At 41.8% G+C, this 10,671-nt stretch overlaps 1 protein-coding gene across 5 annotated transcripts in view; it reads right to left on the reverse strand.

Annotated features, from left to right (window-relative positions):
* Nucleotides 1-10,671, reverse strand: part of LYRM4 (LYR motif containing 4) — a 132,314-nt gene that overhangs the window by 121,380 nt on the left and 263 nt on the right. The gene's annotated exons all lie outside the window — the stretch shown is intronic.

Genomic DNA, 10,671 nt, shown 5'->3' on the forward strand with positions numbered 1-10,671 from the left:
TATGTAAAAGGAAAGCTAAATTATGTCCAGTTCTATCCTAAGTGTAACACCCTTCCAAGATCTCAGGGTTTTCTGATACCTTGGGCACATCTTGCTTACAAATGCACAAATCAAACTGAGATGCTCACAGACACAGTGCAAAGCTCTGGAGGTGCCACTCTCACTGCTCAGTGCTCAGGATGTGCACTGCGCCTCTATAAAGACTGCAGCAAAACAAACGCTAGACACTATCTTTGCTTTTTGCCTTTTTTTTGTAAAGTGAAAATTCTCTTCAAATTTCTTTTGGTTAGTGACAACAGGTATTAATGTATGTAAATATTTAGTAAAAGCGAAGTGGCAATAGTTGAACTTTCGAGAAGCAGGAGATACCTGTATTGGAGATTCTAATAAAGCCCTTCATCTTTAGCAAAATAATAAAATAAGGTTATTTCAGCCTAAATAAGACAAACTCAAACACTCCCAACCATATTATCACTACCCTAATTTATAAGACCTTTACAGATTACAAACCAATCACATGCAAATTCTCTCATTTAAAAATTTTGTGGTTTGCTTACACTTTATTAGAGTTCCTACTATAGGCAAAGCCAGTGGGAGATAAAAAACAAATACATGAATATGTCAGGATTTCTACTTTGAAGTTCTTTGTGGGGAACAGCAAATCCTTCCAGGAAAAATTCTGCTAAGTTTGTCTGTCTATTTGCTCTCTCCATACTTGACCAGGTGTTCCACCTTTTCCTTGAATTGCTTTCATCCACACTTGCTCCATCACTGAGGCAGACATTCAGGACCAGAGACCTGTGTGGCTGCACAGAATGTTGGTTTCAATGCTGCTGTCCACAGTTCCCATTCACTTTTACATGTCAGACTTAGGGAACAGAACAGAAATCAACTAGCTTCTCTTTTCTTAGGTTCCAATATCTGAACAAATTTTTCTTCAGGCCCTGGACGGTGTTGCTAACTGGTTAGAGTAGTGGTCGGCAAACTCATTAGTCAACAGAGCCAAATATCAACAGTACAACGATTGAAATTTCTTTTGAGAGCCAAATTTTTTAAACTTAAACTATATAGGTAGGTACATTGTTATTAACTTAATTAGGGAACTCCTAAGCTGGCCTTTACTAAAAATGTCCTCACTCTGATTGAGGTACGTTCGCTGAGGTCGACCCCTTCCAACTCTCCCATCCACACTGGTCTTGTATACTTATTTCATCTATCTCCTTTTGTTCATCCTCTCTATATGTCCAACTCATGCATGAATCGTGCGCGCCTCCCCCGCGCTGCGTATCCCCTCGCCCGACCTACCGACACCCCCCACTTCTTCTAACGCCACTTCTTCAAAATAGACTCGCCCAGGCTGAAAACCGACTTCTGTGCATGGGCCACGAAGTTTCAATCGCACTGTACGTGCGCGCCCGCACGTTGTATTTTGTGGAAGAGCCACACTCAAGGAGCCAAAGAGCCGCATGTGGCTCGCGAGCTGCGGTTTGCCGACAACTGGGTTAGAGCACTGGCCCCCACTCCTGAGGGTTGTGGGTTCGGTTCCCTGCTTATTAACAAGAATGAGTAATAATAAGCAGAGAACCTGGCATTGCAGGATCAATCCCTGGCCCTTGTTGAGGTGTGTGCGGGAGGCAACCAACTGATATTCCCGACTGTCTGTGTCTCTCTCTGGTCTGTCTCTCTCTCAAAAATCAGTGGAAAAATATCCTTAGGTGAGGATTAACAAAACAAAAAGTATTTTGTCTTCAAGCTGGCAAATGAAAATACCAAGGAACTGCAAAATGAAAGCAGGCTGTGCTGAAAGGTAATAACTCTTTCCTCCATTCTTAAAGAAGAAAAAATGGACGATATAGTAAAAATAAACACTGCATTCCCTCTTATTCCCTAGGGTTAGAAAGATGCAGGGAAACAATCCCCTGTGGTAATTATATGCCTGAAATATGTGAAGTTTTCCAAGTGACTGTGAATTAAAGTTAATTACTAAGGAAATAATATTATTTCCAGTAGATGACTGTACATGTTACTAGTACCAGTTATAAAGCAAGTAGTTTTTGCATTTTGGTTATTTTTAATTAATGAAAAGAAAGAGGCTTACTTTCCTCTATATTATCTTATACACTGGTTCTTTTGACCCTTGAAAATTCTCAGTAAAAGAGATATGTGAAGAGGAAGAAAGAAAAATTATGTGACTCTCTAGGCCAGGGGTGGGCAAACTTTTTGACTCGAGGGCCACAGTGGGTTCTTAAACTGGACCGGAGGGCCGGAACAAAAGCATGGATGGAGTGTTTGTGTGAACTAATATAAATTCAAAGTAAACATCATTACATAAAAGGGTACGGTCTTTTTTTTTTTTAGTTTTATTCATTTCAAACGGGCCGGATCCGGCCCGCGGGCCGTAGTTTGCCCACGGCTGCTCTAGGCCCTAAATATGGTCACCCCTGGTGGTCTTTCAAAACCTTTTCACTCGTGCTTGTTAATAAGCAGTTACCCATACATACAGCATTCACTCTTGTAACGTTTCTTATGCTTTTACAGTATTATCACGGAGGAAACAAAATTGATTCAAATATGATGCCTATTGACTGGGGATGACAGTCTACTGAAAAAGGGGCAAGAGTGATGGGAGAATTTAAATGACAGGATGTTACACAGGCTTCTGGAAAACAAGGGAGGGCTATGATAAATACAGTTCATATATTCACATGCTGGTGCACCCTCTAGTGCCTGGTCTGGATGCTGGAGTGATCATGGTGTGCAAAAACACACACCATTCTTGACCTCATGAGCCTGCAGTAAGACTAGTGGGAGAGACATTACTCAGGTAACCACAAAGTACATGTAAAGTTACAACTGGTATAGTGTCATTATGGAGGAGTCCACAGGGCTATGGGAACTCACAGGGCTGGGAGTGCCTTTGTGGGCTCTAGGTGAGGGAGCAAGGAGGAGTGACCTATAGGAATGGAGAAGGAAGAACTTTAAAACAGAGGGACAACATGGGTATGAGTGAGCAAAGTATTTAAGGAGGTGGAGAACAGCTCAGTATGATAAAATACCCCCCAAAGGGAAGGTGGTATGATAAGGATAGAGGCAGGGAAACTGACCCTACAGGGAAATGCAGGCCATGGGAAGGATTTTGGACTTTATCCTGGGAGCAATGAGAAGCAATTAAAGATTTTTCCTTTATCTTTCTTAAATTTATTTTTTAAATAAGGGAGTAGCATGGGGTTAGGAGGTTTCAGAGAATTTGTCAAGAGTTGGTCTATTAGCTGAGTTTTAAAGGATGATTAGAAATTTGTTGTATAAAGGGAGGAAAGTGTGTTTTAGACACAGGAATCAACGTGTGATCACATAAAGGCCTAAAACCATATAGCGCCATGGGAAAATGGGAGAAGTCTGATTTTGCCAAAATGAAAAGTAGATTAGAAGAGAGGAGGCAGAACATGAAGAGTGGCATGGAAACTAAGAAGGAATTTAATTCTAAAAGCCATGTGGAGCCTCTGATGCATTTTAAGCAAGGGGAGTGGAGGGGCTGGGTGAGAGCACACACATTTTGAAGTCAAAGTTTTGGGTTCAAATCTTGGCTCTGCTCCATACAAGGTCTTTAAATTATAGTTCCTTCCCACATTACACTTAGCACAGCGCCCAATTCAGTAAGTCAGCTCCCTGCATTTTAGAAACCTCATGGTGAGGACAATACAGCACAGAGGGAACTGAGAGCAGGACAGGGAAACAGCCGTCTGGGTGAGGGGTAACAACAGGCTAGTAACGCAGTGGGGATGAAGAGGTGTGGAGGGGCCTGAGAGGTATCCAGGCAGAGTGTGTGAAAGAACAGGGAGCGAGGTAAAGGGAGAAAGGCACCTAGGACAAATGCCCAGTTGCCAGCTTAGTTGTGGCAGGTTTAGATGTGGTGTGAGTTGCCTATTCGTTCTCTGAGGGGGACTTGCAGGAAGCAAGTGAGTAATGTGTCTGGTGCTTGGATCAGGGGCTTGGACTGAAAACAGACTTGAGTTCATCAGAAGAAGTGAGCAATTGAAACCATGGATTGTGATAAAATTACAGGGAAGTATGAAGAGGGAAAAAAGAAGGACCAACCACAGAAACCCGGGAAATAGGATATATACTTTAGGTGTACTGTTATAGTCTCAAGTGAAAAGTCTTTCAGACATCAGGAAGGAAAGCGGCCTAAACCAGGTGCTAAGACTGAACATTGGAGTCAGGATCCTAGGGGCAGGAGTGGGCAGAGTCTGTGAGCAACGTCCCTTCCAGAAGGCTGCCTGATCTGAGTCTGCTCTAATTTAGTTACACTCCACCATGTAATTCCTTTCCTTAGAGTTTCAAGTTTCAGGCTAAAACAGACAATTAAAGCTGTGATTATTTCAATGTCTCCACATTGTGAGTGCTCAATAAAGATTTGTCGAACGAATGAATAAGAGACATCTGAACCAGGGAAGAGGACCAATGGCTTCTTTTGACTCCAGTCTGGCTACAAGGAAGAATTTTCTCAATTAATTTTGCTTTGTGCTTACTAAAGGGCAAAGGGGATTTTATTTTATTATTATTTTTTAATCCTCACCCAAGGATATGTTTTTTTTAAAAAATTGATTTTAGAGAAAGAGAAACATCAATGTGAGAAACATTGATCAGTTGATTGCCGTATACTCCCCCAAAGGGGACCAAACTCGAAACCTAGGTATGTGCCCTGACTGGTATTCGAACCTACAATCTTTTGGTGTATAGGACAAAGCTCCAACCAAGTCACCTGGCCAGGGCAAGGGGATTTTAGATAAGAGATGCTTCTGCCCACAGAAATGATTTCTGGTTAAAACATCACCCTTAGGGATCAGGTCAGGGGAGGGATAATTAAATATGGAAAAATATTGTTATATTTATTCTCAAAATGCAGACAGGCAAAAATAAATGTGTGAAGGCATTAAATAAATAATCATGCTACAGAGTAATATTCATAATTATAAGTAACTGATCAAATGAGTAATTTTAAATAAACCACGCCAAAGGAGGAGTACTAAAAACACTTTAAAAATTACCCCAGAACCCCTGGCTGGTGTGGCTCAGTTGGTTGGAGTGTCGTCCTGCACACCAAAGGGTTTTGGGTTCCATTCCTGGTCAGGGCACATCCACGGGTTGTGGGTCCTATCCCTGGATGGGGCACATATGGAGAGCAACCGATGTTTCTCACATCAATATATTTTTTCTCTCTCTCTAAAATCAATAAAAGAAAAAAAATATCCTAGGCAAAAAAATAAGTAAATAAAGATAAGGCTAACAGATGTATTAATGACAACTAATGAGGGTACCAGCCATCTATTAAATAAAACAAATAATTACTCTGAGAACAGATACAATCAATGAACCCTGATGAACATTAACTAGCAAATTAATAACATTGATATATGAAAGATACACAACTGGAGTAAGGAAAGTGAAATAAGCATATAAAGAGTGCTGCAGAGTAATTTAACATATAAAGTCAGAGTGTGCTAAAATTGCACCTGAAATGTTCAGATGCTCTCCTGAAGCTACATCACTGCACACAAAGTCTCACAGAAAATGTCTTCTTTTTTACCAAGTTGGCACTGTCTCTGATATGTGATGTTTCATTAGGAACAATTTTTTTCTTCTTCCAATTATATTCTCCTAACTTAAGTTTGAATCATTCTCTCTAATCCAATATATTCAACCAATCACTAAGACCAGCAATTCTGCTTCTCAATATATCTCTATATTACTATTCACCCATTGCTCCAATCAGGCTTTCACCATCTTTTGACTCAACTAAACTAATGCTATTACCTCCCATATGGCCTCCAGTCTTTAGTGTCTTTTCCTTTGGGGCTGATCTAGCTAAAAGGTATATCTGCTGTCTGCTTGAAATACTCAAATGGCTTTGCACGGCCTGGAACACATTCTTCGAGTATACTTTCACTTTGCATGCTAAATAAACTTCATCTAATGCTAGAGTTATTGGCTCTGGATTCTTTGCTGAACTCAAGAACTGAGAACTGACATTAGAGACCAATGAGTTTGAAGACCATTTTCTTAGACTATGTCTTCTTGGTCTCCATTAGAGGTTCTCTTTGGCCAACACCTTACAATTCAATGTTCTCTAGAAAAGTATCCTAAGCCCACTAATCTTCTCACCATAAAATAGGATTTCTCAATCTTGGCATGATAGACATTTTGGATCAGACAATTCTGTGTTACGAGGATTGTCCTGTGCTTAGGAACATCCCTAACTACTAACTACTAGATGACAGAAGTATTCTCTTACCCAAGTTGTAATAGCCAAAAATGTCTCTAGACACTGTCAAATAAAATTGCCCTGGTTGAGAACCACTGCCCTAAATACTTTTCCTGGGAATAACACCTAATAATAAGATTTAATTCTACTTATGCCATAAAATTCCACTTATGTGCCAGGCACAATTCTAAGCATATGACATGAGTTAAATCATTAAAGTCTTACTACTGGAGGCAAATTCCAGCAGGTCATAATTATGCAAGAAGTTCATCAGAAGGCTGATGGATCTTGGGGCTTCAGCAGGGCTGAAAATCTGCATATTATTACCTGCTGCTGAACAGCTGTAGGCATTTCCCCTAACCTGATAATCTTTCCCTGTTTACCAAACTTTACCTTTGATATGCCTGCTTGCATTCTTAAAGGGCCAATGTGTTTTCCAGTAAATAAAAAGTCATGGGTCCGGAGATTCGGGGAGCTTAGCACTAGAGCTAAGTTTCCACCTGGCTTTCCCACATGCCTTCCAAATTTACATTTCATGTCTAGTCTCTATTCATTTATGCGCAGCCCTTCTCCAGATTCCTGAACCCTAGGTGTGAAAAGACTGCGGCATTACCACTTTATGAGACAAATAAATTAATACCTCCATTTTATAGATTAAGAATCTGCAAAACAGAGAAGTGATTCACCCAGGGTCACACAGCAAATCAGTGGTGATGACAACTCCAGTCCTGATTGCTGCCCTGAGCTTCAGATTCCTGTGAATATCTACCTCTGCTGGGCATCCCAGGTAACATTCACTCAAGATGCCCCAAAATTGAACTCAAAAGTCTTCACTCCACAAGAGCAGATATTTCTGTATTTCTTAAGTCAGTTAATGGCACAACTTTTTTGTTTGTTTGTTTGTTTGTTAATCCTCACCAGAGGATATTTTTCCATTGATTTTTAGGGAGAGTGGAAGAGAGAGGGAAAGACAGAGAAACACATCCATTGGTTGCCTCCTGCAGGAGCTCTGACCAGGGCGTGGGCCAGGGAGGAGCCTGCAACCAAGGTATGTGCCCTTGACTGGAATCAAACCCGGGACCCTTTGATCTGTAGGCCGATGCTCTATCCACTGAGCCAAACCAGCTAGGACAATGGCACAACTTTTACTATTAAACTCTCTGTGCCTCAGCGTAACTGGTAGCCTGGACATCATTCTAGATTCTGCTTGGATTCTCTTCTTTTTCCTCAATCTAATCATTGAAGTCCTAAGAATTTTACTTTCTAATTAATCAAATACGTCTTTTTTTTTCTCTATCTTTCACTGTTCCTGCCCTCATTAGGGCTCTAATCTTTCCTCAGTACTATCATAACCAACTCTCATTTGGTATCCTTGTATCTAGCCCTCAAAATTATCTTCTATATTGCTGCCAAAGTGATTTACCAAAAGTACAAATTTGTCCATGCCACTTTATGGCTTAAAGCTTTTTATTGACTATTGTTAGTTAACTAAGAATAAAGTCAGGTTCCTTAGCATGGCCCTTTGGCCGTCAAATACATGACCCTTTCCAACCAGACTCTCATCTTCTGTCACCCCCTGAATCACACTTTACTCTCTAGCTGCTAGAGTCTTTGTCATGATCTGAGCATACTATGCTACTTCATGCCTTTGACCAGTGTCATCTTATGGTTTTGTTCTTTTTTTGTTTTGTTAATCCTTACCCGAGGATCTTTTTTCCAATGATTTTTAGAGATAGTGGAAAGGCTGGGGGAGTGGGGGAAGGAGGGAAAGAGAAATAGAGAGAGAGACACTGATGTGAGAGAGACACATCAATGGTTGCCTCCTTGCATGCATGCGACTGGGCATCGAATGTGCAATCTAGGTATTTTTCTTTGACCAGTAAGCGAATCTGAGACCCTTCACTATAATCACTGAGCACACCAGCCAGGGCCACAATGTTTCTTTTTAATTACTTGACCCGGTAGATATAACATCACCAGTGTGACTTACTGTTCAGAAATTTATAGGATGAGTTCCGTTTCCATGCAGGTATCTAAAAATTAGTTACTGCTTGAGAGGTTTAGTGTTTCGTTGGCTAGCCAAAGTTGTACTGATCTATCAATCACAGGGCCTGCCAGCTCAAACAGAAGGTGTGTGTGTGTGTGTGTGTGTGTGTGTGTGCGCGCGCGCACGCGCACACTACCTAACCAGGTCTGTTCTTGGCGTAGGCTTTGCTCTTAGGAACCCAATCCACAGGCTGGCCAATCACCAAGAGTAAGACATGGTGTAATTTAATGAACTGGTCTTATCAGGTACTTGCTTTGGGAATTAATTTCAAATGCAAAGAGGATCTGGTAGTTACTAGAAGACACCGAATCTAATAGCATTCAGAGAGAAAAATATCTGTAAAATAGACACAGCAGTGGTGAGTCAGAAGTTACAAGGAAGCAGATTGGAAAGCTGAAGCCTTGAAGTTCACAAAAGGTATAGAAAGTGAAGAGTAAGGATAAGGGACTCAAGAGCAAATAGGAGAGTGGGGCAGACAAGGAAAAAGTTGTGCGCTACATGAAGGATGTAAAAGTTTAAACTCTCACTCTCCTGTTTCTGCTAATATCCTAAAAGCTGGATTTCCATCTGGAGAGGCCATGATAAACATTTCAGCACCTGAAGTTTTTGTGAGACCTTTATTCTTTTACTAGTGGCCCAGTGCATGAATTTGTGCACATTGAAAGGAAATTAATTAGAAGAAATATTTTAATATTGCTATTCGCCCTTTTTCTATAATAGAAGTGTCAACCAAATTCATGATCGACAATGATGGAAACACATGTGTGTGATTGGCACCAGTGAGAGCTTTATATGTATAGATAAGCTTGCTTAATTAGACCTGCTTTCTGAGTTAGTTAAACTTATTCCAGGCCAGTGAAGCATCCCAAATTCTCTTTCAGATGATTGTCAGCAACACAGCAGTAAATATCAACATGAAGCCATTATTATTGTAGATCACGCAGGGAGAACAAAGGGATAAAATATTTAACTGCAGCTCTGGCCGGCTTGGCTCAGTGGATAGAGTGTCAGCCTGCGGATTGAAGGGTCCCAGGTTCGATTCTGGCCAAGGGCACATGCCTGGGTTGCAGGCTTGATCCCCAGTGGGGGGGCATGCAGGAGGCAGCCAATCAATGATTCTCTCTCATCATTGATGTTTCTAGCTCTCTTTCCTTCTCCCTTCCTCTCTGAAATCAATAAAAAAATATATTTAAAAAAAATATTTAACTGCAGCAGTGTTTGACTATATTCTGCACAGTGAGAAAACCTAAAGCCATTTTTAAGGTCCTCCATTTCTTACTTCTTTTTAGTGAGGTCAAGTTTCTAAGCTTTCTAAATGTCCTTTTTCCAGCTAATGAAAAGAAAATAGGATTCCACCAAGTCTCCTATCTACCTACTCCAGGACTTCTGTGAGGAGCAAATGAGATGAAGCATGGGAAAATGCTTCACAGACATTTATTTACAGTGTAAAATGTTTCCACCTGGCTATAAAGCAAGTCGTGTTTCTGGGCTGAAGAAACTGCAAGGAGGCTAGTCACTAGGAAGAGGAAGCCAGGTGTTGCTTGTGATGTCATTACCCGGTGCCCCCAGCTACCGCTTCAGTTTCAGGGCTGGGCTCTGGGCCGCATTTTGCGCTATGGGGGGTTCTCGGCAGAGTGGGCTGCGATTTGGTGGGCTGTAGCTCTGGGGTGGTGGTGGGGCCTGGGTCCCACTTGGGGGAAGCCGAGTGTTGCTTTGTGGGCTCTAGGTTGCAGTGCTGTTTCTCTGTAAATGGCCAGGGCATGTCACAGCAGCTCCTACCTTGAGCGTCTGTCCCCTGGTGGTCAGTGCGCATCATAGACACCGGTGGGACAGGTGGAGGGACATTTAGCATATTAGCCTTTTATATATGTAGATTATATATAGATAGATAGATAGATAGATAAAAATTGCTACTTGTATCTCCTCCTCCCACCCCTGTTGCCACCAATTAGGCCAAAAAGAATGGATTTGATTTTTGCAATTAAAAGGGCTAAGAAATAGGAAATGCAAGGAATGGATAGAGTGAGCCTTCAGCTTGAGCACATGTGCTACTGACAGGTCACTTCTGTCAACTCTTCCAATTCTGTGGGAAGTTCTACATATGCAACAAACTGGTCCTAACTTAAGCACTTGCAGCGTTCACATCCATCCTTCCCACGGCAGAAACACACCACTAACCATGCTCCCTGAGCACGAACCACGGTATCCGCTCGGGGGCAAACGTCACAAGATCTATCTTCACAGACACAATGCAGGGCAAGTCCCCGCGAGGTTCCAGGGGGCCCGCTCGCAGCAGGGGAACCCTCATCGGCGGCAGAGCCTTGCCGACATGGTTCCGAGGTGCCGGCGCGGGACAGAGGCT

The sequence above is a fragment of the Myotis brandtii genome, unplaced genomic scaffold (genome assembly GCF_000412655.1).
Source record: "Myotis brandtii unplaced genomic scaffold, ASM41265v1 scaffold300, whole genome shotgun sequence".
In the NCBI taxonomy this organism is placed as follows: Eukaryota; Metazoa; Chordata; class Mammalia; order Chiroptera; family Vespertilionidae; genus Myotis; species Myotis brandtii.